Below are 21,542 nucleotides of genomic sequence, written 5' to 3' on the forward strand. Positions count from 1 at the left end.
ATCAAACACAACGCAGTGCTATAAAAGGCTGGTGAGAAAGTACAGATACTGTACATAACTGAACTCTCACAGCCTGCCATGTACTTTTCTTTTATTTACATGCCCCCCCTAACCTTTGGTGAGGGTGCAGACAACACACACACACACACACACTGTACATACGCTGACAAACACACAGCCACATCTACACATGGCGGTAGCAATATGTGAAGGTTATTCCCGCACAAGGATGATGGTGTTTATTCAGGGCTAGCAGGCAGACTCTGTGACATTCAGCTTTGAGAAAATGATTAATGCTACAATATACATAGGCATGAGAGAGGGGTGTGTGTGTGTGTGTGTGTTGCGCTGTTCCTTCACATTGAGCAGGGCCCCTTTGTACCCACATGTGTGTGTACAGTTGTCTTTCTGCAGCTTAACTCGCTACATTTTTTTGAGCCTGCAAGAACTGCAACTCGCCGAATTTGCAGCGATTATGAATCTGATGTCTAATGCTTTGTCGGTTTTCATATTCCAAAACCTCCACGCGTCTTCGGACAGATGTGAGAGAAGGACGGAGGGAGGGAGTGAGGGAGGGAGGGAGAAAAAGGTTTGATGGCCGGAAGGAGAGATGTACATGAGATGTAAGTGAATAAAGTCTTGATTACTAGACTGGATGTAAAGGAAGAGGGGTTTTAATTAAAATCACTGCTAATTAACAAGTGGTTATAGATCAAAAGGAGAGCGATACAGAGGCACAAAGAGATGTATTCACACACACACATCCTCAATCACACACACACACGTATCGGCTGTAATCTGACTAATCACAGGCTATCCAGCCAATCAGTCAGCACGTGGACCCGCCGGCTCCCCACCAATAACACGAGTCGGAGATCATTGAGACATTAGTAGTGATCAATAAGCAGAGGGCCCACCACTGCATATAAACCTTCCCAGAGGAGAGTCACCGCCTCAGGCAGAGAGGAGAGGAGCTGTGTAGACTGCACACTGCAAAAAGTACCGAGGCTTACGATCATACAAAAAAAAAAGAGAAAGAAAGGAAACATGGCATTTATCGTGATTTTTGAAGGAAAGGAGTGAGATGATCAGAAAATGGGGCTTAAAGACAATTGAGAGACAGGGAGGTGGTAAGGTGCAAATACCCACAGAATCCAATCCCATCTGTCAGACCAGATACAGGTGTGGTCGGGCTCTCCATGTGATCAGATCTCACCACTAGCTGCTAAGGTGTAAATGCATTCTGAATGGCCGGGAAACATTTTGCAAGAGAAGTTGAAATTGTCACACGGCCTCGCCTTCCCAGCTCCACTCACGCCCGTTAATAAAGTTACCTTCCGTAAATTAAGCCTACACGGATTGGAATAGTGACAAAAAATGATAGGGGCAGAATACAGATAACGAGAAGACATTAACTTCAGGTGTGCATGTGGAATCTAGCCCCTCATCCTCGCTGTAGGAGGCGGGGCAAAGGATATCGTCTCGGCAACAGGACTTGCAGGCCATCGCCGGGAATTTAGTGATATTGGAAGATGACCGGTTGAAGACTGAGGTCACACCAGTAGGAATGAAGCTAAGTAAAAGAGTTCAAGTAACAAGGGAGCAAATAAGGCAAAGTCAAATCACACCATCTACCAGCGTCTGAGACTGAGTCCCTAACGGCCAGCTTTCAGTTCATACAACAAGATGTATGGAGGACATTAAGACAGAAGAAGACAGACAGAGACATTGGGAGTCATTAAGCAGGTGAGGTATCCGGATAGGGAGCTTGCATTTTAAATCAAACTGTAAAAAGGGCCTAATTTATTTTAAACACACCTTGCCATAACTTGTCACTAGAGGTAGCTGCAGTACAAAAAAATGACCTCAGTTGTAATAAAGGCTAATATTCACTTTTGAGATCCAATTTTGCAAATTCTTTCATTGTGTTTCCTGTGCAGTTTCACTCGGCTGTGGAATTGTCTCAAAACACGTGTCAATAGGTTGAAACAAGACAAAATTAGCAGCATTACTGCGCTGGTAATAAGAAAAATTACCATCAAGAAAAGTTCAGAAACAAGTTCCTTTTAATGGGAAACAAGTGGAATAATATTACATTATCCACTGTTTCCACATAAAATCATTTGTAATGATGCATGTTTTGGAGCCAGGGTTAAGACAGAGCCCAGTCCAACAACCATCCGGTCAATGAGTCAGGCAATCCAAGAGCCAGCAAACCATTAACCCAGCCAATGAGCCCGTCCACCAGGCAGCCAAACAAACTGACAAACTGACTCAGCAGCTCTCCAACGGCGTCCTGGCTGAGCCGAGCTGCTCCGCGCCCCGGCCGGCCTGTTCCACTTCAGAGGAGGCTCTCTGGTTTATTTTTCATTGGAAGGGGATTTGGCTGCTATCAAGCGGTAGCAGGGCGGTATCAAACGCATGTCTGGCTTGTAAACAGGCTGCTGGCAGCTCTCCAAGTTTCCCACAGCGTGCAGCGCGGCCGAGCCGGGTGCGCTGGAGCTGTGACACTGATCCCACCCCTATCACTCGCCGACAGCCAGCGCTAATAGACCCTTCAAACACTCTCACCTCTATCTATATTTTATTTGAGACATGCCAAGTCTGTTGTGTGTGTGTGTACATGCGCTTGTGTAGCTCAGAGGTTGTGTGTTTGTGTGCTATCTGTATGTGCAAGCTGTGTGTATGTGTGTGTGTGTGTATGTGTGTGCATCATCTGCCTCCCGCATGTCTCTCTGGATGAGGCATCTTCTTTATTGCTTGTTGTTGACATGGATCCCTTTAGCCCTTAACAGGAGTCAGCGGGAGGGCTAAGCTGCTAACCAGCCACTCTGAGGCGCCCGTACACACACATGCACACACACAAACACACAAATTGCACTGCCTCACCAGTCGAAAAGCATTATTCAGCAGGCCAAAAGCCTCTCTCTCTCTCTGCTAGGGAGCGCGTGTGTGTGTGTGTGTGTGTGTGTGTGTGTGTGTGTGTGTGCTTGTGCTCAGCGCTCGGGGCTAAGGCACTCACAGTGAAATTATGTTCTCAGACTGGCTCCGTGTTGCCCTCTTTATCCTGACAGGCGAGGAAACAGCCACAAATAAATAAGCAGAGAGCTCTCTCCCCAGACGTGACCGCCATGGCATACTAGCACTCCACAAGCCAGCGTGAAGGAAACAGAATTGTATTTCCTTGTAAGTGTGGCGGGGGACTGAGACCCGATAAGCATGGTGTATTTGTTGTATTTGTGCCACTTACTGTAAAGCTGCTTGGAAGCGAATAGAGCTTAAGGGGGCATGTGAGGACAACAACAACCCGGGCAGAGATGCATTTGAAGGGCAGGGATCATCTCCAGCTCAGCTCTCTGTTTAAAAATAAAGTGAAAGGGCACAGATGAGTAAATAATACATAGATATCAAGTCAAATGTAAGATTTTAAGAGAATATTACAATGAAGCCTTGTATTAATTAACATGTAACATATCTCCTCTCCTCTCTCCTCCTCTCTATTGTGGGGTTTCATAAAACACCCAAATTAGCAGATATGCCATGTAGTTCAAGGGTAGCGATTAGCGTTACATACTTTGATTTTGAAAGATATTTAAAGGCTGAATCTTTAAACTAAGCCCTTATCATGTAGCTGCAAAGCCTCGTGCGTGCTATAATTCATACCTTCAAGTGGCAGCAAGCACCGGGATCTATATCTGCCCTTTGGATTCCCTGCAGAAATCTGGCTTGTGCAATCAGGGTACACGCACCACAGCTTGAGAAACACTGAGCTAAAGCAGCAGCAGCATGTGGTGAAGGTTTTTTGAAGTAGGGACTCAGTTCTCATCCCGAAAGCTTGCCAAATTGGAGGGATTTTAAGAGTTACATAAGGGGGTAATAACAAAATCAATATCAAATCCAACTGTTGTGTGTTAGCGTTCTAGAATTCTACAAAAAAAAGGTGGACGTCAAGAAAAGCCTCTTCAGACGTTGCCTCTCATCATGAAACTCCAAAACCAACTAACCATCATCCTTACCCAAAGGTTCCCAACCTCAGCACCCTTAAACGGCGATTAGCTAATATGACGACTGACCTTAGTGCTTCCTTCCTGCGAGCACAAAGGCTGAGAGGCCAGACTGTGCAGTTTCATAATGAGCAGCCATTTTGTTTTTGCATTGCTAGCCAGAGGGAATGTAATCGATTTTTTTGTGTTGACAGCGGTTTTATTCAAATGTCCACAGCAATAGACAAAAAAAAAAGGGGAAAGTGAATGTTCAAATGGTGGCTGATGATAATGAAAAGAGAACCCCTCCCCGGCTGCCCTATAAAAGACTTGCAGAGAGACATCTTTGAAGGTTCTCCTTCAAAGCCCCGGCTTGCCTCCACAGCCGCATCAGGGGATTTCTGTTATTAATTGAAGTTAATTTTCTGGGATATCAGTTTGCTGGGCACGTGGGAAAGATTGATAGCCACCACACGTCTCCTGAGTGTTGGGATGTGGAGGGGGACGGGCGAGAGGACAGAGAAATGACACTGTTCCCTCAGCATCCCAGAACCAGGCTTTCACTTTTATCATCCCCAAATCAAATTACAAACATCGGAGGCCAACCTTGGCTGGAGGAGATTTCCATAAGATTAATTAGGCCGGCTACCCAAAGACAGAGTGGGCAGGGAAAATATAAAATAATAAAAATAGGAAAGGGTGGGGTGTGTGCGTGTGTGTGTGTGTGAGGGGGGTGTTAGTGCTGGAGATGGGGGTTGGAAGAGGGATAACAGATGAAATGTGCGCGAGCGTGTGTCTGTGTGTGTGTTGAATTTGCGCGAATGTGTGTGAGAATGGGCAAGTCAGTTGGACAATGGGTAATTAGTGCAAGCAGCAGATTCTCAAAGGCACAGAGAGGACAGCGGAGCGGGGGCTTTCCGTTGGCCCCGTGATGTGGAGGGCCGTACGGCAGGGCCCACATTTAATTAGCGCCACTTTGATACCCACAGGAGTGCCAGGGGCCCCGGGGCAACCTAAACAGTGACTGACAACCCAACACCTCTGGACGCTCCCTGCTCTCCAATTATAGATGCACCAAGCTGAGAGAGCCTGGCGTAAACCCTTATACTAAGGCATGCACACGCACATACACAGATACATACACACCTTTGTATGTGCACAAAATGCCCAAACAAGCCAGCCAACCAGGCAGCTGGCTCCGGCCTCTTCCTATTTGTGTGCTACAAATTGGCATTTGGATTAAATGGAGCTTGAGATGCCCCGAAGGCTGGAAGAGAAGACAATCTCTCACCTGGCCTGATCTGCTACCAGGGCAGACGTTTAAAATGAGGATTAATTTTGGGGGAGAGGAGAGGAAGATGGAGGGATGGTAAAGAGGGGGAGAGGAGCAGCGAAATCCTCCGCTTCTGCTTCCGTGAGACGAGCCGCATTAACAAACAGGGGGGGGGGGAGAGACAGAGAGAGAGAAGAAGAAGAACACAAATCCTTGCCGTGCCAGTGTACAATCTGCAATATTAATGTGTCGGAGCAGGAGCGTTTGCTGTGTTGCACTAGTCTATTTTTAATGTGTGGGGATGTGCTGCACACCACAACATTTTACAATGCTTGAGTTACGTGAACAAACAACGCCTCCTGTCTATGAATTATGCAACTGGCGCCCTTTCATCCGGCTCACAACACATATTTAGTAAACAAACTGCTTACTCCTCAGCTAACAAGATGTTTGTGTAAATAATAGATATTCAAATCCGTTCCCCGCGACGGGAGAGGATATTTGCTGCGTAATTCGCTGTATTATTTAGCACGTTCTGTTTTCCTTTCCCTCGCCGACTCCCTCGCTGCCAATTTGCAGCGCCTGGTTTACAAAAACATAAATGAAAACATCAACAGCTGGTTGCTTGTTGTTCTATGCCTTGTGAAAACACTTCTTCCTCTCGGTAACGACTCCTTCCTGTCATAAATGAATTACCAGACTTTGAAATATTAATCCGAATGGCACACATCCCACATCAGAAAAAAGAGAGACTGAATTGCCAAGATGTTCACTGTGACAAGTCAGAGCTGACTGCTTAATGAAAGGAAATCAATTGGATAAATATTTCATTTAAAAGACGGTTGCACTTACAATATGGCGTCTAATCACCATGGCTTTGCCTGTGCTGTCAGACACACACTTCCCCTACACTGCGACGCGTTCAGTCCTGATGAAAGCTGGAGACAGAAGCATAGATTGGTGTCGTTGCCCCAACTCTGGAGTATACATCCAGCCCTGTTGTGTTTATCCAGGGACTGGAAGGTTGTATGGCTTTGTCAATAAGGCTTGTTTGATCTTGCCTTTAATCGATGGAAGGAATCAAACAAACAGAGACTGCTAATGGCTGGATAATCAGCGACAGAGATTTGAAACCCTCCAAAGGTGTCAGGGTGAGATCCACCTCGCACCTTCAGGCAAGCGGACACAAGCATAGCAACAAGGAGTGTTGTCATGCTTACAGCTGTTGACCTATATTACATCCACGCTGCCCTCTAACTACACAAGAACGTACGCAGAGAAGTTAACCAAAGGAAAATCATATGTTAGAGAAAAGTAATGCTAGTCCCTACCACCATAACAACTTTACAGTTCCTTCTGTACAAATGCTTAAACAGTCCCTCTCTATATAATCTTGCCCCCCCCCCACACACACATGCCCACCCAGCCTCTAACACTACCATTTGCCACACTCCAGGCCCCTGAGGTAGTCCATACAGTCGACCCTCTTGACCCACACACTCTCTGCGGAGCCTGAGGTGTCCCTTTCTTCTATAACCATGCAACACCCCCACCTCCCCTAACCCTCCACTCCCCCCCCTCTCCACCAACCTCTTCACATTGAGCCTGGGGAAGCGAAAGCAGCACCAGATGGGGCAGTCATGCGTTTGTTGTACAGCGGCCTCTCTTGCTCTCACTCTCCTTTGCCCCTTCCGTCTCTCCATTCATCTTATACATATTGATGTACAGAAACTTGGCATGACACGTAGGAGTCGACTCCGTTCGTGTAGACCCCGACAGCTGTCAGACATTACATCCAATCAGTTTGGCTCTAACCAGCCACTGGGCAATGAGCCCAGACTGTTGAGCACCAATGGCCTTTATTGAAGACGACAAATTGGGCCCTCTCAAAAAGTTGGCTATTTCCCGCGTAATGCAATTTGTCACCGCTTCGCCTTCATTTTTTGGTGGTCACCGGCAGTATATCACTACCCTCAGAGGATAGGTTTCCGTCCATTGAATTGTGAGAGCTGTCAGAATTGCCCGTCTTGAGCGAAGGAGATTTACCCCATCTTCCCTCTTCTGTTTGCAGACTTTGCTCTCTATCAAAGCATCTCTCATCCCAGCTCGTGTCCCTCTCAGGAACCATTTGGTTGGAAGTGACTGACAGAGGGGTTTGCTTGCATTTCCCTCCAGATATTTCCACTTCTTTGAGGTGACAGAGGAGGTGTCACTGTATTTACGGGCACTTTTGATTACATGGATCGAGGGGTAAATCGTTTCAAATATCAGGTAAACACCATAATCAGACTGAAACAGGTATAAATCGATGTACTCCAAAGGACAAACAAGCAACGATTACCCCTCTTACAATAAACCTGGCCCTTTGAAAACAAGTATCTCTGTGTACATAAAGGTACTGAGTCATGTATTTGATAAGTGGGTGTATATTTGTATAAATCAGTGACCAGTTTACAAGCAGTAGTCAGTATAAAATGAATGAAATGCTCTATTAGTATTATTTTTGACATAATTCTGTCTTCTAGGTATAATCATGGCACTTGGCTTTTGAAAAATCAACAAAATCAATCCCAGAGCTTGGATATGCTACATCAAATCAATATGATGACGGCAAGAAACAAGCTAAAGGGGGACTCGGCGGTTGAATGTGACATGGTATTCTTCATTATGTAGCGCTACTGAATCACTTTTATCAGGTTGTCATCCACATCCCTTCTCACAGGCCGTGTTTGTGTCACTTATCATCCACTTCAAGTGAAAAGAGAAACGGGGGGATGGATTGAAGAAAACAGTGGAATGATTCAAGCTCAAACTCACAGCCGAACCTCTTCGCATGAAGCTCTCTCAGTAATACACTCAGCTTCTTTTTGCAATTCCACCCTAAATCCATCTGCCAGTTTGCGCTAACTGGATAGCATAAACCGCTCACATCAAGACAGGTATTCATGGGCGGAAAGCAACTTGGATGGGGCACATGAGGCCCACGTCTCATGCTGAAGCTATCAAGCCATCCTCCGACACCACGCCTCATCCCTCCCACAGCTGCAAGCTATTATCATTTGTTATACATTCTGTGTATCAACAAGGAAAACATTACATAAAGGGTTCCATATGGTCAAGGAAGGCCTTTTTGTGTGCTGGACACTAAACGGTTTGGAGTAATTTAACATGATCCATTTGGAGAAAGAATCTTGCCCCCTCCTGGCAAGTGTCTTCCCCCAACATGAAAAACAAAAGACAAGAAAACACGTGGCGTTGATGCATGCGAGCGCAATAACATTTACTCTGCAAATCACTACCACATTGAGCTGTGTTGTATCAGGTAAGTCGACTTAACGATGGCAGCACATCCAGTAAATTGTTGGTTTCCTATGAATGAAAGTCTAGAAAATTGTGAATAGGTTGATTTAAAACCCACCGTCTAGCAGTAGCAGCAGTTGTGGTCACGGTAATTGAATTTGTGTGTATGTGTTTGTTTGTTGTTAGGGCTCTCTCTCTCTCTCTCTCGCTCTGTGTGTGTGTGTGTGTGTAAGACCTGTTGTATCTTGGCTGCTGGTGTTGGCTGCAGCCCAGGATTGCCAATTAAGAAGGAATCCCAACAACACGCGTGCCCCTGGCTGCTGCTGCTGCTGCATCGTCGTCTGTACCCGACAAAGTCTTCGCCATGTGATCATGCGCTACATTAAGGCTTTAATGGCTGTCAGTTCCTCACTTAACTCTCGTAAACACCCTGTCAGTGAACTGTGAGCAGCTCACGGCAATCTGTTGGTAAATTAATGAGGGGGGGGGGGGGGGGGGGGGGGGGGGCATTCCCGCCCAGCACTGGCATCTTGCCAGGCGCAGACTGAGGGAAGCAACAGGCTGGGATGAAAACACAGGTCTGTTTCAGTTCTAATCGTTTATTCTATTATCATTCTTAAATTCTGTTTCAAATAGTTTCCGTTTGAATTAATGACAACCTTCTCTAATCAGGTTAATTGTTTGTGTTGCGTTGTGGAAATGTGGGAGTGAAGTTAAGACCTCTAAAATGAATCAGGTCCCTACTTCAGTCCTGAACATGTGGTGCAAGAACAGTAACAGGAGATGGAAAATGGAATAAGAATACAAATAAGAATGTTGAACCTGATACGCATCTTGATCCATGCAAAAACTCTATGATTCTAAGTTCAAACGCTACGGCTACGAGAGGGTGGCTCAGATTCCACACTGAGCAGGAGCCTTCGCCCGCCATGCTTGGTCTGAGCTAATTTACTAAATAATCTGTGTGAACAACCCCTGGCCCCACTCCGCCCTTTTTCCGCACTTCAAAGTAACTTTATTAGGGGAGAGATTAGGCCGCACTTAACCTCTAATGACGCCATATGAGAGGCTGCGGTGAGAGAGAGCCTCTGCCCCGACGCTGTTTTATTTGATAGTTTCAATATGAAGAAAGGAAGGAGAGTGGGAGGGGAGGAGAGGCGAGGGTTGGGGGGGATAACTCCATATCTGAAAGCAACATTCTGCAGCTCGCACAGCTGTTTCCCTCCCTCCCTCCTACCCTTCGCCGTGTCTTTCCCTCTAACCTCCCGCCATCGCCGTTTCTCCTCTAGTCCTCGACATCCCTTTCCTTCCACCCCACCCCCTGGCCAACCCCCCCACCCCTCCCAACACAAAAATAGGCCAAGGTAACTTGCCTGCACCTCCCCCCCTCCCCTGGGGTTTGTGTGATATTTAACTACGGCTACAGTGGCATTTACTAATTTTATATGTGCAGAATTTATGTCAGATTCTTATTCAGTGAGAACAGGGGAGCGGAGCAAAGGTGGCTGGCTCTGTGTCCACTGTGTATACACTGGTATTATGTGAACTATTCACAACACGTCCGCTGACACGAGCGTCGCTGTTTTGTCTATAACTCTGCTGCTTTCCAACCCAGGTGCCACAATTAAAGCTTAACCTCAGCATTTGTAGAGGGAGACAGGAAGGAGCCAATTTGTTGTCCACGCACCTCCACTTCGATACAGAGAGGCCAATAAAGGTATTCTTCCTCTCTGTCTTCTTCTCCTGGCCCAGGGGCCATTTCTTGTTGACAGAGGTCCGGGGGTCAATCAGATACTACAGATACTGCGACAAAGGCACAGGCGCAACACGGGGACCCGCAGGCATGCACATACACAAGCACACAAGGCAGGCACACAGACGACTGCACGCGCATATAGTGTGTTCCAGACACAGACACACACATTACTTCCAGGATTGCATGACATATCTACTCATTAAATACACATTTTAATGGATATATAATAATGAAATTCAATTTAATTTAATTTTTCCTCACTAGCATCTATAAGGTGTGATGTGATATAAGTGTACTGTATTTTTTGTTTGTAGTGTTGTAGTGTTTGTTTGCTAATAGACACTAATCAAAACTGAAACCTGCAATAATAAATGGAAAATGAAATGCAAATTGGAGATTGTGTACAATAACTGATGACATATACAGAAAGTGATGCCTTACTGTTCAGTCACACCCAACACTGATGACCATGAAAGCAGGAAATGAATGAACTTGTGACCGTAAAATAATTCTGATCCAACTCCAAACCCTCTGAAGGCAGGCAGGCAGCAGTGAAAGGAAGAAAAGCACAATAACAGAAGTAAAGTCAAAGTTTAGTACATAGAAAAGAAATGGCGTGATAGAGAGGGAGAGAAAGTAAAAACGGGAATGGAAGTGAGACGGAATGAGAAAGTTGATGCATGGGGAAAAGGGACGATAACAGAAAGTGCCTGAAAAGGGGGTTCAGGAGATTGACCTCTGGGGCTTAAAATCAAATTGCGACGTTATTGTATTCCCTCCCATTTCCAGTACGGCGAGTAAGCTCCTTATTGATAGAGGAGAGATGAGACCACCCATACCTGGGGCTCATCCCGCTGTCACCGTGCAGGACGGGGCACCGGGGAGGAGGGAGAAATCACACATCACACGTGGGGGCCCTTTTCTATTCCGCAGCCAAAGCCATAGCCAAGCCAAATCCCCTGGGTGGGATCCCGCCTCGTCGCCCAACTCAATAAAATAATTAGCTTTTGGTCGGCCCGGCCGTTAATCAAGCTGCTCTAACATATGCAAAGGCAAAGAGAGGAGGAGAAAAGAGATATATTCATTTCTTTATCCGCCTTTTCACTTGGCGAGCCGTGGCACTTTTATCTGTAAAAGTCGCTGATGTGAGTTCTTTTTTTCCCCCAGATTTCTATAAAACATACGGCACAGCCAGATTGCTTTTTAATTTTATGTTTAGTCTACAGAAAGCCAGATTATTGCTCCCTGGACTGAAAGGGGGCTGAGAAGTGAGCGCCAGAATCAGCACAAACTGTTTCGTTTCAAATAAATCTGCTGGGTGCTGGAGAGAGAGAGAGGGGCTACGTCATGTGATGATTTTGTTTAAATAAACTTGCGCCGTTCCTCCCTCTCCAAGATTCCTCTGTGAGTAATTGTTAGTTGTAAACGGAACATCTGTTTGGCTGTGGTGATGCAGTTATTGAACGCGGCGACAATTACAGCAACCCGCACACAAACAAGCAACCAAGATGGGAAGCATTACGGCGCGAGGAGCAGAGTTTCTAATAGCGCGCTACCAAAAGCCTCATCAAGGATCCGCTGATATGATAACTTCAAAACATTGGTGAAAATGATTACATTTCAGCGCGTAGGGAGCGTGAAGCAGTAGTGTAGCTCAACACAAACCCCCAAAACAATAGAGAACATGAGAAACATCAGGTTTCATTGACTTCCCCTTACAGACAGGGTGCACAGCACTTATGCAAATGCACAAAAAAGCGATTGGGAGGTGATAGGAGGCTGTCTGACAACAAGTGAGATGCCTCTTGTCTATGGAGGCCTTTGCAACACCACTGGAAAACGGCTCTAAAATATATGGAGCGTTAATTTGAGGCCTGACACGTCTCTGCGTCTAATTTTCTTCTTTCTATGAAGTACAATCAGGAGGTCGTGGATGTGTGTGTTTTACCCTCACACCTTTGGGAGGATTCATTAGGAACAACTGGTCTTAACCTTTGACACGCAAAGTCTATAGATAAAGGAAAGCTTGATCAACTCCAAATGCGTATTTCCCAAACATTACATCCTTTACTCTAGTCTAAGTCTTAAAGCGGTATAGTGAGGCATCTGTGGCAGCCAGGTGATGTCACACCTTGACATACCCATACACAAATGTCTTGTGTGTTCTTTACTTAACCGCCTCTAAACATAAAGGAATAAATATAAACTTAATATAAAATAAACTTCATGTTGGACTGAAATGCCATCAGATGATAAGTCAATAGAAGGAAAGGGAGAAGAGGAGAGATCATATTGAATACAACAAATCAGAATCTCTCAGTGCTTGGTGTTAAAGTACCTCGTGCTGTCAAAAATGCGTGCAGATGCATCAAATAAAAACCGAAAAACAACATTATGAAGCCCCGCTGAGAGAAGAAAACAAGATACAGATCGAGCGTGTGCACTCTATGACTTCTAGACGGTCCACCAAAACACAGAGAAACAAATGCCCACCCCTGGATCTTTCATATTTTTCCCCCAGCCTTTTTCAGCCCCCCTGTCCAATCCTCACATCTCTAATGCATGAACCCATCGCCAGGCATTGTGGAGGAATCCAGCATCAACCAACAAAGTGCTCAATAAAACATGGAGGCATGGCGTTCAAAGCCATGCTAAACGCACCTGACATGGCGGAGAGGGAGGGAGAGCTTAGATGTGCCAGCTTTTGTCAGATCGCGGGAGAGAGAACGAGGAGCGCGGTGAGAGAGACACGCTGTTGGGTGGAATATTGTAACTTTCAGATCATTTCACGTCCACAGAGGCTTGGGGAGCAATGATGGTGGACCGGTGACGCACACGGACGTTGCCTGTGTGTGTGAGTGGATGTGTGTGTCCGGGTTGTTGATGTCTGGATCGGTCGTGGTGCGATTCCATCCACCACAGATTCTTACGTGCCTGGAATTGTCTGGAACCTCTTTGCTGTGGGGCAACATTGCTCCTTCATGGGATAAATATGCTTTTTAAAAATCCAATTTGCAATGTTAAGGAATCATCCTAATTACCCGATGCCACTTTGCCGCATTCAGATCTGCACCTAGAGTACATTTAATAGGTTCTGCCCTGGGCCACGCTGTGTCCTTCTACCAAGTTTTGACAAAATCATCTCAGAACTTTTTGAGTAATCCTACACGAATATTTGCAATTAATTCATTAAAATACCACCTCAGTATAAAGGCACAGATAATAATAGATTTTCCACACTGACATTGCTGGATTATGATGCCTCAGTGCTTTTTTTTATACCGCCGGATTGTATGAAAGACTGTGTGTGTGTGTGTGTGTGTGTGTGTCTGCGTGAGGAAGAGAATGATTGGGTTACCGGGGGAAAGAGAGAGACGGAGAGCAGGAGAGATTGAGCACAGTGCTCTGTGTAGCCAATGATGTCTGCAGCTCATCATGTATCATAATTACCCGCAACAGAAATTAGAGCGGGGATGTTGAAATTTCCATCATGTCTGTTTTCTTTGGGCCTCGCGCACCTAATCACCTCCAACGGAATGCTGCTGTCAATCACCGAATGACTCCTGTCCTCAATCCATAATTCCGGGGTCCCTAGACGGGGCTGCCTGCCGGACCGGGGGGCTGCTGAGCACGTGCATACACACACACACACACACACACACACACACACACACACACACACACACACACACACACCGAATGACAGCGTACACACACCACATTAGCTAAGAACAAGAGGCTGGAAAAGCAGCCGTCCAAATGAAATAAATAAATAGATAAATAAATAAAATACAAGGTGGTGCTCTCATAAATTTTAGATGACAGGCTTTATTGATTGAGGTGTGTTTGAAACTAAACAAGTTATATCCATGCCCCAGAGCACTGAACATGCACACCGTAATAATTATTTATGATATATTTGGAGCAGGAACCAGTGATGTTTTGCCATAATAAGCTGGAAAAAGAGGGCTATCCTTCAAGTACCGAGCAACAAGGCCAGACAGAAAGCTCTCTTTTACGAGTAATACTAACTTTTATTTCATTTTATGTAACCTGGAGCAGTCAGGAATTATCAAAGCCGCTTTCCTGTTTGAGTAATGTTGGGGTCAAGCCAAAATACATTCATAAAGCCAGAGGATAAAGTGCTAAATGCACTTAGAAAGGACAGGGGGGGGATCACTTGACTGAACTTGGGCCAAGTGCTGTGATCTTGACCCTTCATCTGAGCCCATTCAAAGAGGAATATCAACATGAGATCAAAGCCATAGAAAGACGCCGCACGTACAGTACGTTGGCCTATTCCATTAAGAAAGGAAGTGCCCTGGAGTAGAATGACACTTCATTGACCACCTATTAAAAGCTTCAGTGTACATTAAAGGATGTGAGAGGAAAGGAGGAAAGATCAGGCACCCTTTCTTCTATGGGCCTCATGTTCATAATGGTCACAAGTCGCTATTGGTTATGATGAAAGAAGAAATGCAGCGTTATTTCCCCGCACACCTGCGATCTGACAAGAGGGCGGCACTGCCCGGAAGTCTGCAGCCAATACGAAAGCAGCAACACAACCTGACATGTCAGGGGGAGGGGTCATGTATTGCCGGATTTTAAACCTTCCAAGATACACTGAAAAGTAATATAGACATGAGGTGTGTCACCCGCCAAAGACACTGCAGTCAACATCTAAATCTGATTTGTGTGTGTGTGCGTGTGTGGGATTGCGTGTGCTGATAAGCCTCAGTTAGATGAGACGGGGACCTGTGGGTGACAGGTGATGCACTTCACATTTAACAAGCTTACACACCAGTGTGTCCGTACATACAAACAGGCAGTAAGTAGCTTGGAAATCAATGGAGTCCGCAGAGGAGAGCACCGCCTCCTCCCCCAGCTGCACGCCTTCATATCTGAGGCGTCTGGCAGAGGAGAGCTCAGACGCTGCTAATCCATGTTTAATATCAAAGAACTGTGCCATAACAGGAGGGGCCCTGGAATGCAGCGCCCCTCACATTTTCCAATTTGGGACAAATAAAAAATTGAACAGTAATGTAACACTAATCAGGATTGGCTGTTTACAGAGCCGTGATCTCTGGCTCCATGTGGGAGGATGTTTCCCCCCGGGGCCTTGGTTGGGTGGACGTGTGTGTCTTGATTACACTGGGCAGTTTTACTCTATTTGTTGACGTGTTTCCTGTCCCCCTCCATCCAAACACTGTCCCCATCACAGCACGTTCACACTTACAGGCTCCTATCAGTCACTACCTGTTCAACATCGCAGGCTGTAAACCAATCTCCACTGGTTATGACTCACATTAGTTTTCTTGAACAACTTAACATTATTGTGCAGATCCTGTTTTGTCCCTCAGATTGAACAATGCCCTGCCCGGTTAGTAGTTTACATTTTCTGCCCCTCTTGAACAATCAGAATAAAAAACAAAAGGTGTGAATATTTAATCCGCAATTCACAAATGAAAGCTCTCATTTTGCAAACACACAGTAGGCCACACACACACACACACACACACACACACACACACACACACACACACACACACACACACACACACATGCATGCGCAGAGCTGGGGCAAGAAACCTGCAGAGGTCACTGTAACAACACCCAAAGATCAAAGGCTCCTTTGACTTCACAAGTGTGTGTGTGTGCTCGTCTGTGTGTAATCTGTGTATGTGCGCGCGATGACGGACAAGACTTGTGGGTGAAGCCGCTCCACTGAGCAGCTACGCGACGACGGCCTCCAACAGTTGAATCGCACTCAGCTTCTTCAACTCTTCTCGCGTCTCACTTTTTTTACCTTTTTGATTATTGTGTTCGCCGCCTCTACCTGCAATCATGGGAGGAGAAACTCAAAAGCTGAAATTATCTAGCTCGACTGAGAGCCGTGGTGAGATTTCCTTTGTTAATTAATTCCATGCCTGCCACTCTCGTAAACCCTCACACATACCGTGTACATGTGTATCGCACGTATGAGGCATAATCCTGAAAGGTTGTGTTGCAGATAGGTGAGGGGCGGTGGGGGTGCGGCGGGGTTGAGAGCGTAAGAGTATTCTTTTCCTCCTGCTCTTCACTGGTTTTAATTGCAAGGTGCAAAAGTGAAATGGCTGTGCTACATGATAGTGTTAGAGGAAACAGGGGTGTCAATGAGTGAGGGAGGCGGCAGAGGGGTGGAGAAGGGGATGATGGGCAGACAAGCACAGGGGTAGAGGAGTGTTCGGAGGTGGAGGGGTGGACTGGAGGTGTGTGTGCGTGTGTGTGTGTGTGTGTGTGTGTGTGGGGTGACAGACAGCAGAGTGAGTCCCCAAGGTGCTCTCTGAGGAGCAATAGATAAAGATTCTCCGGGGAAATTTCTCTCATTAGTCCTCAGACACAGTTCAGTAATTCAGCCGTGTCAGGTTACTGTTTGTCACAAAGAAAAACCTAAAATAATAATAAAATAAAATAAATAACTAAGCTTTTGCTTCTCTAAGTTGAATATGTCAGCGGAGGGGAGAAAAAAATGAAAATAAGCAACGTCTGCTTTGGAATAAAAGGGGCAGTTGTCACCGGCCGCGCTCCATTTGCATTGACGGCCATTATGAGCAATTGCAAACCGCACGCGCGTGTGTGTGTGTGTGTGTGTGTGATACTTATCGTCTCACTCAGCCGATAAGTCAGCCTTTGATGATTAAATGAGGTTACTCTTGTCACGGCGGAGTATTTTAAAACCTGATGGCAGCAAAAGGAGGCCGCGGCGAGATAAATGCGCTATCTGTCGCGCACTGTATTGTTTACCGTTGAGAGGGAATGAGTGTGGGGGAGCGGGAATACAAAGGAAGAGCTACGGTGTTGACACTGGAGATATAGCCGGAGTAAGAAAACACCCCGGTTTAAATGGCCGACGTATTAATCTTGGCTCCAAACACAGACCGCAGTTATCTCCTCGCTACAAGCCCCTGAGTCGACGGACAAAAGAAGCTCTTCCTCAAACGCCGCTGCAAGTTTTGGACATTTTTATTACGCCGTTAGCCGCATCAATTTGGAGTCACAAAAGGAGTCACCACTTGTGTGTCACCTCCAAGACAAAGCCAAACCAAGACAAATGAATTCCTCGGCGTGTGATTGTTTCAAACGTGGCGGGGGGAAGAGGGAGAGAGAGAGCGAGAGAGAGAGAGATCTATTCTTTCACACATCTTCTTGACACAACAGCGCCGATACAACAAATGTGCCCTTTTCGGAGACAGTGACACTGGGCGAGACAGACAACGCCGTCGTGACAGTCGGGGAGGCGGAGGGGGGGGGAAACTATGAGGGAGAACTCCGACAACTCTCGTATCTGCTTCATTATATTTTCAGCATAGTAATCAATAATCACGCTCGCCTGTCTGCCTCTTCCCTCTCTTCTTTCTCTACTTCTGTCTGAGAATTAATGAATAATAGACGCATCGCAAAATTCATTTTCAGGACAGTGTTTCTAAAAATCGGCGAGGGCCATTTGTTAGGAGGACAGGGGTTGGTTTTGGCCTTTGTCCCGCTCCTCCTCCTTCCTGTTATCTCTCTGGTTGTCTGCACGCCAAAGCAAAGGGTCAAAGTCCTTTAGTCAATTGTCGGATAGATGTAGAGGTCAATGTCTCTCTCTGATTGTCCCTGTGTGTCTGAAGCATCTGCGCACCAACAGGAAAAGGACGAGAAAAGCAAACTGGAGCCCAACAGTCCATTAAAGCAGAATAATATCCTCTCACTCATTATCCCTGTGGGTTAAAGGTCAGGCCGCAGCATCCCAGGCGGTCATTTAGCTCTTCTTAACACAACAAAGAATGCAGATGACATCGCTGTTGCATAAAAAAAGGTTACGCCACAGCAGCACCTGGCGAGATCTTATTCAGCGGCTGTATAAAAAATGCAGAATGAAAGGCTTCAGGCTCGGCCCTCTGCATCGTCTCCATCGAGAAGTGACCGACAGAGAATAAACAGTTCGGCCTTGTGGTGACCTTGAATGAATCCCAAACCTGTGCCGTTTTTTAATACAAGGCTCTGGCTCTGGAATTACGGATGCCTTTGGATTATTAATAATATGAGAAATGAAAGGCGAGAGGTGAGAGACGGGTTTTATGGAAACAGTGACGTCCGGCGAGCGAGGTCCGGCCATGGGAGCAGAATGAGGCTGAGCGGTGAAATAACAGCCAAACCACATTAACGAATAACAGAAGGATTGTTCTGTGCTCGGGGGGCCACACACCAACATCATCAGAATTAATACATTTTATCCTTCTTTTGGGATTAAAAGGTTCCCTAATACATCACAACCTCCGACTCTGAATCCCTGTGCCAGAATCAAGTGCAGTGAAACCGGAGTTGCCATTAAATGTGATGCCTGAGCAGGCGAAAACACTGATGCTCTTCAAGCATTGTGCCTAACCTCTGCACTCCAAAACCCACAAAACAGAATTATTACACCCCAAGTAGCGGGGTTGGAGTCGGTCACGCACTGCTGTTACGTACCGCCTCCCGTCTGCGAAGCCACATTGATCAAACTGTTATGTCCTCAGGCACGGCCATGCTAGCCGAGCAGAAGCAAAGAGAGCTTGTAAAATACTTTTAACCAAACTTCAGGGCAAACTGCAGTGAGGATGAGTGTTTCAGAGGAGGCGGCGTGTGTTTTATCCTCCTAGCGGCGATTGTGCACACAGCGTGAATCAAAACGTGCGATTACGACACGCATAACCAGCCCAATCCCCTCCTCACTACAATGGATATTGTGTACAGTATCCATTGGACTGTGCTGTGGTATTGTAGTTAACCTCTTAATGCAAAGAGTGGATATTGTGAGCTGTTAGAGAACTGAGGGGAGAGACAAAGACACAACATTGTAAGAGATTATGACTTCTCCCTTCATTTGAATGGGCATTGAAGTTGAATAAAGCTATTTATAGAAGAGGCTTTGGAGCTGCTTCGGAGAATTATGTAAATTTCCAATAACATATTCTTTATATCAGAATGAAAATAATGAAGGCCCTATAATGTGTTCCTCGTAACAATGAGCAAGTTTGAGGAAATTTGCTCCAGACCGTGATCTTGCAGAACAATGACTCGTTCACGGACAATTAAAAAGGAGAGCAATGGGGTTTTGCTGAAACACAGCGAGGAGCATAAATGTCCTTTATGGTGCGTGCAAATTGTCCCGTTTTTATGATGGTTGAGCAGGCGCGACCTTAAGGAAGAAGAATTGTACAAACGCTTCATACATCTCTCTTATTTTCCCTTTTGTCTTTTCATCTACAACATCCATCTCTCTTATCAGAAACCCTCTTATCTGTGCCTGCTCTAGCTTTCTTCACTGTATGAAACAGCTGATGGAGTAAAACACTATCTTAAGCTTCATCCCCTTGCTTGCCATCTCTACGTTCGCAATTGTGTGTGTGTGTGTGTGTTTACTGGCACAACGTCTTTTCCTTTATTTTGCGTCATTGAACCAGGGCGCAGTTTGGTTCCTGAAGTTCTTAAACCTTATTTTTCTCACTCTGACTCCTACTTTGATGATTCTGAAACAGCTAGGTGGAGATTGCAAGACAGATCGTCCCTGATTGGTCAGATGTAAAGCTCCTTCTTTATGCCTTGCTTTTGATTTTGCATATAGAGAATCTGAAAATGATCTTGCCATATTTACCACTTTACTTGCCACAATTACATGGCTATTTATGTCTGGAATGAGTTTTTAACTAGAGGCTGCAAATTCGATTTACACTAAATAATCACAATTTGCATTTATTATACACACACCTCATTCACATTACGTACAGTACACACTAATTATGATTAGCCTAATGAGCATCCATTTCAGCATTTAAGATAAGGCAAATAGTATGAAGGCAGGGCAAGACATTTCCAGGAAGTGTGTGTTTGAATAATAAGTAGTTGTGTGTATGTGTGTGTGCGTGTGCGTGTGTGTTTTGAAGAGAGGAAAAGGTTAATACAGATGTGCGAGCAGGGATGACAGTGCCGTGAATGTCTGAGAGGCAGGAGCAAACAAGGGGCCCTGGGACTCTTTCCCCTCCTCTCCTTCCTCCTCATGTGTTGCCCTCTTTGTTCCCGACGTCACACAACTTCACGTCTTTTCCCCCGGCTTCCAGCGGGAGCCGTGTGACCTTGGAAGGACCTCGCAGTCATCCGTCCCGCTCAAATGCTGGTTAATTAGCGATGGCACACTTTAGTGTTTGCTAAATAGTGAGATACCGTAATCAAACCGGCAGGATCTGACAGGTCGTGATGCAAGCTGCGAAGCAAAGCAACTGCAGTGGATAAAAAAATAATTATCTTCAGCCTGGCCTTCTCACTATATGCATCTGTAAGCATTACACGTGATGAAGAGGAGGAGGAGGAGCCACATTTACATACACTTTGCAATACAATATTTGTCCAATGTGCAGAATAAGATATAAAATAAGACATGTTCATACGGGCGCTCTCTTTTTTACTTGTGCAGACACTTACTAGTCCACTAGGGGGCGTTAGCTTTTTCTTCTAGTCCAAACCCCGCCTCCTGACAGGAAAATAGACACAACACACCTTCACAGTGATGCAAATTCAGTTTGAGGTATGCATGGATGCAACAAATAAATAATTGGATTCTATAGTATTTCTTATTATGACGTGATGAAAACTACACACATCCAATAAGAATCTGTGAAATTGGTATTGGTAATTTCCAACACCACATGAATGCAGCATTAGACTACACTTGTAGTGTCTCTCTCCTCTGTCTCTCTCTGTCTCTCTCTGTCTCTCTCTCTATCACAACCTATGATGCGATTTGTACTAGCCTACATTGCTGTTTGACATCATCCTGTAAGATCTGTATGTACCCTATGACGTCATTGCAACTCCAATCCACTTGTACTCCACCTCAGGGTCTACAGTATATATAAAGTTCAACAACAATAGTAATGATAATAAAACCTTCCTTCCTTCTCTCTATCTCTCTCTCCCCTCTTTCCCCTCTTTTTATAAAAAATGATCTCCAAAACATCCTACAACTGTATGCACAATGTCATGTACAATGTTTGCTTCAATAAAAACAAATTGCAAAAAAAATAACCACTTTGTGATTGGATGGGAACCGAAACAGATGATGGTACAACGTGAATGTATGGCAATTTCAACGTGATTATTGGTTTCACGTGCATTGTGTTGCCTTAACTGGAGTAGGATCGAAGTTTTGACTTCCAGAAATAAAGAGATCAAG

Source organism: Genypterus blacodes, unplaced genomic scaffold (genome assembly GCF_046128005.1).
Source record: "Genypterus blacodes isolate CSIRO-AG114 ecotype Tasmania unplaced genomic scaffold, CSIRO-AGI_Gbla_v1 ptg000007l_1, whole genome shotgun sequence".
Taxonomy (NCBI): Eukaryota; Metazoa; Chordata; class Actinopteri; order Ophidiiformes; family Ophidiidae; genus Genypterus; species Genypterus blacodes.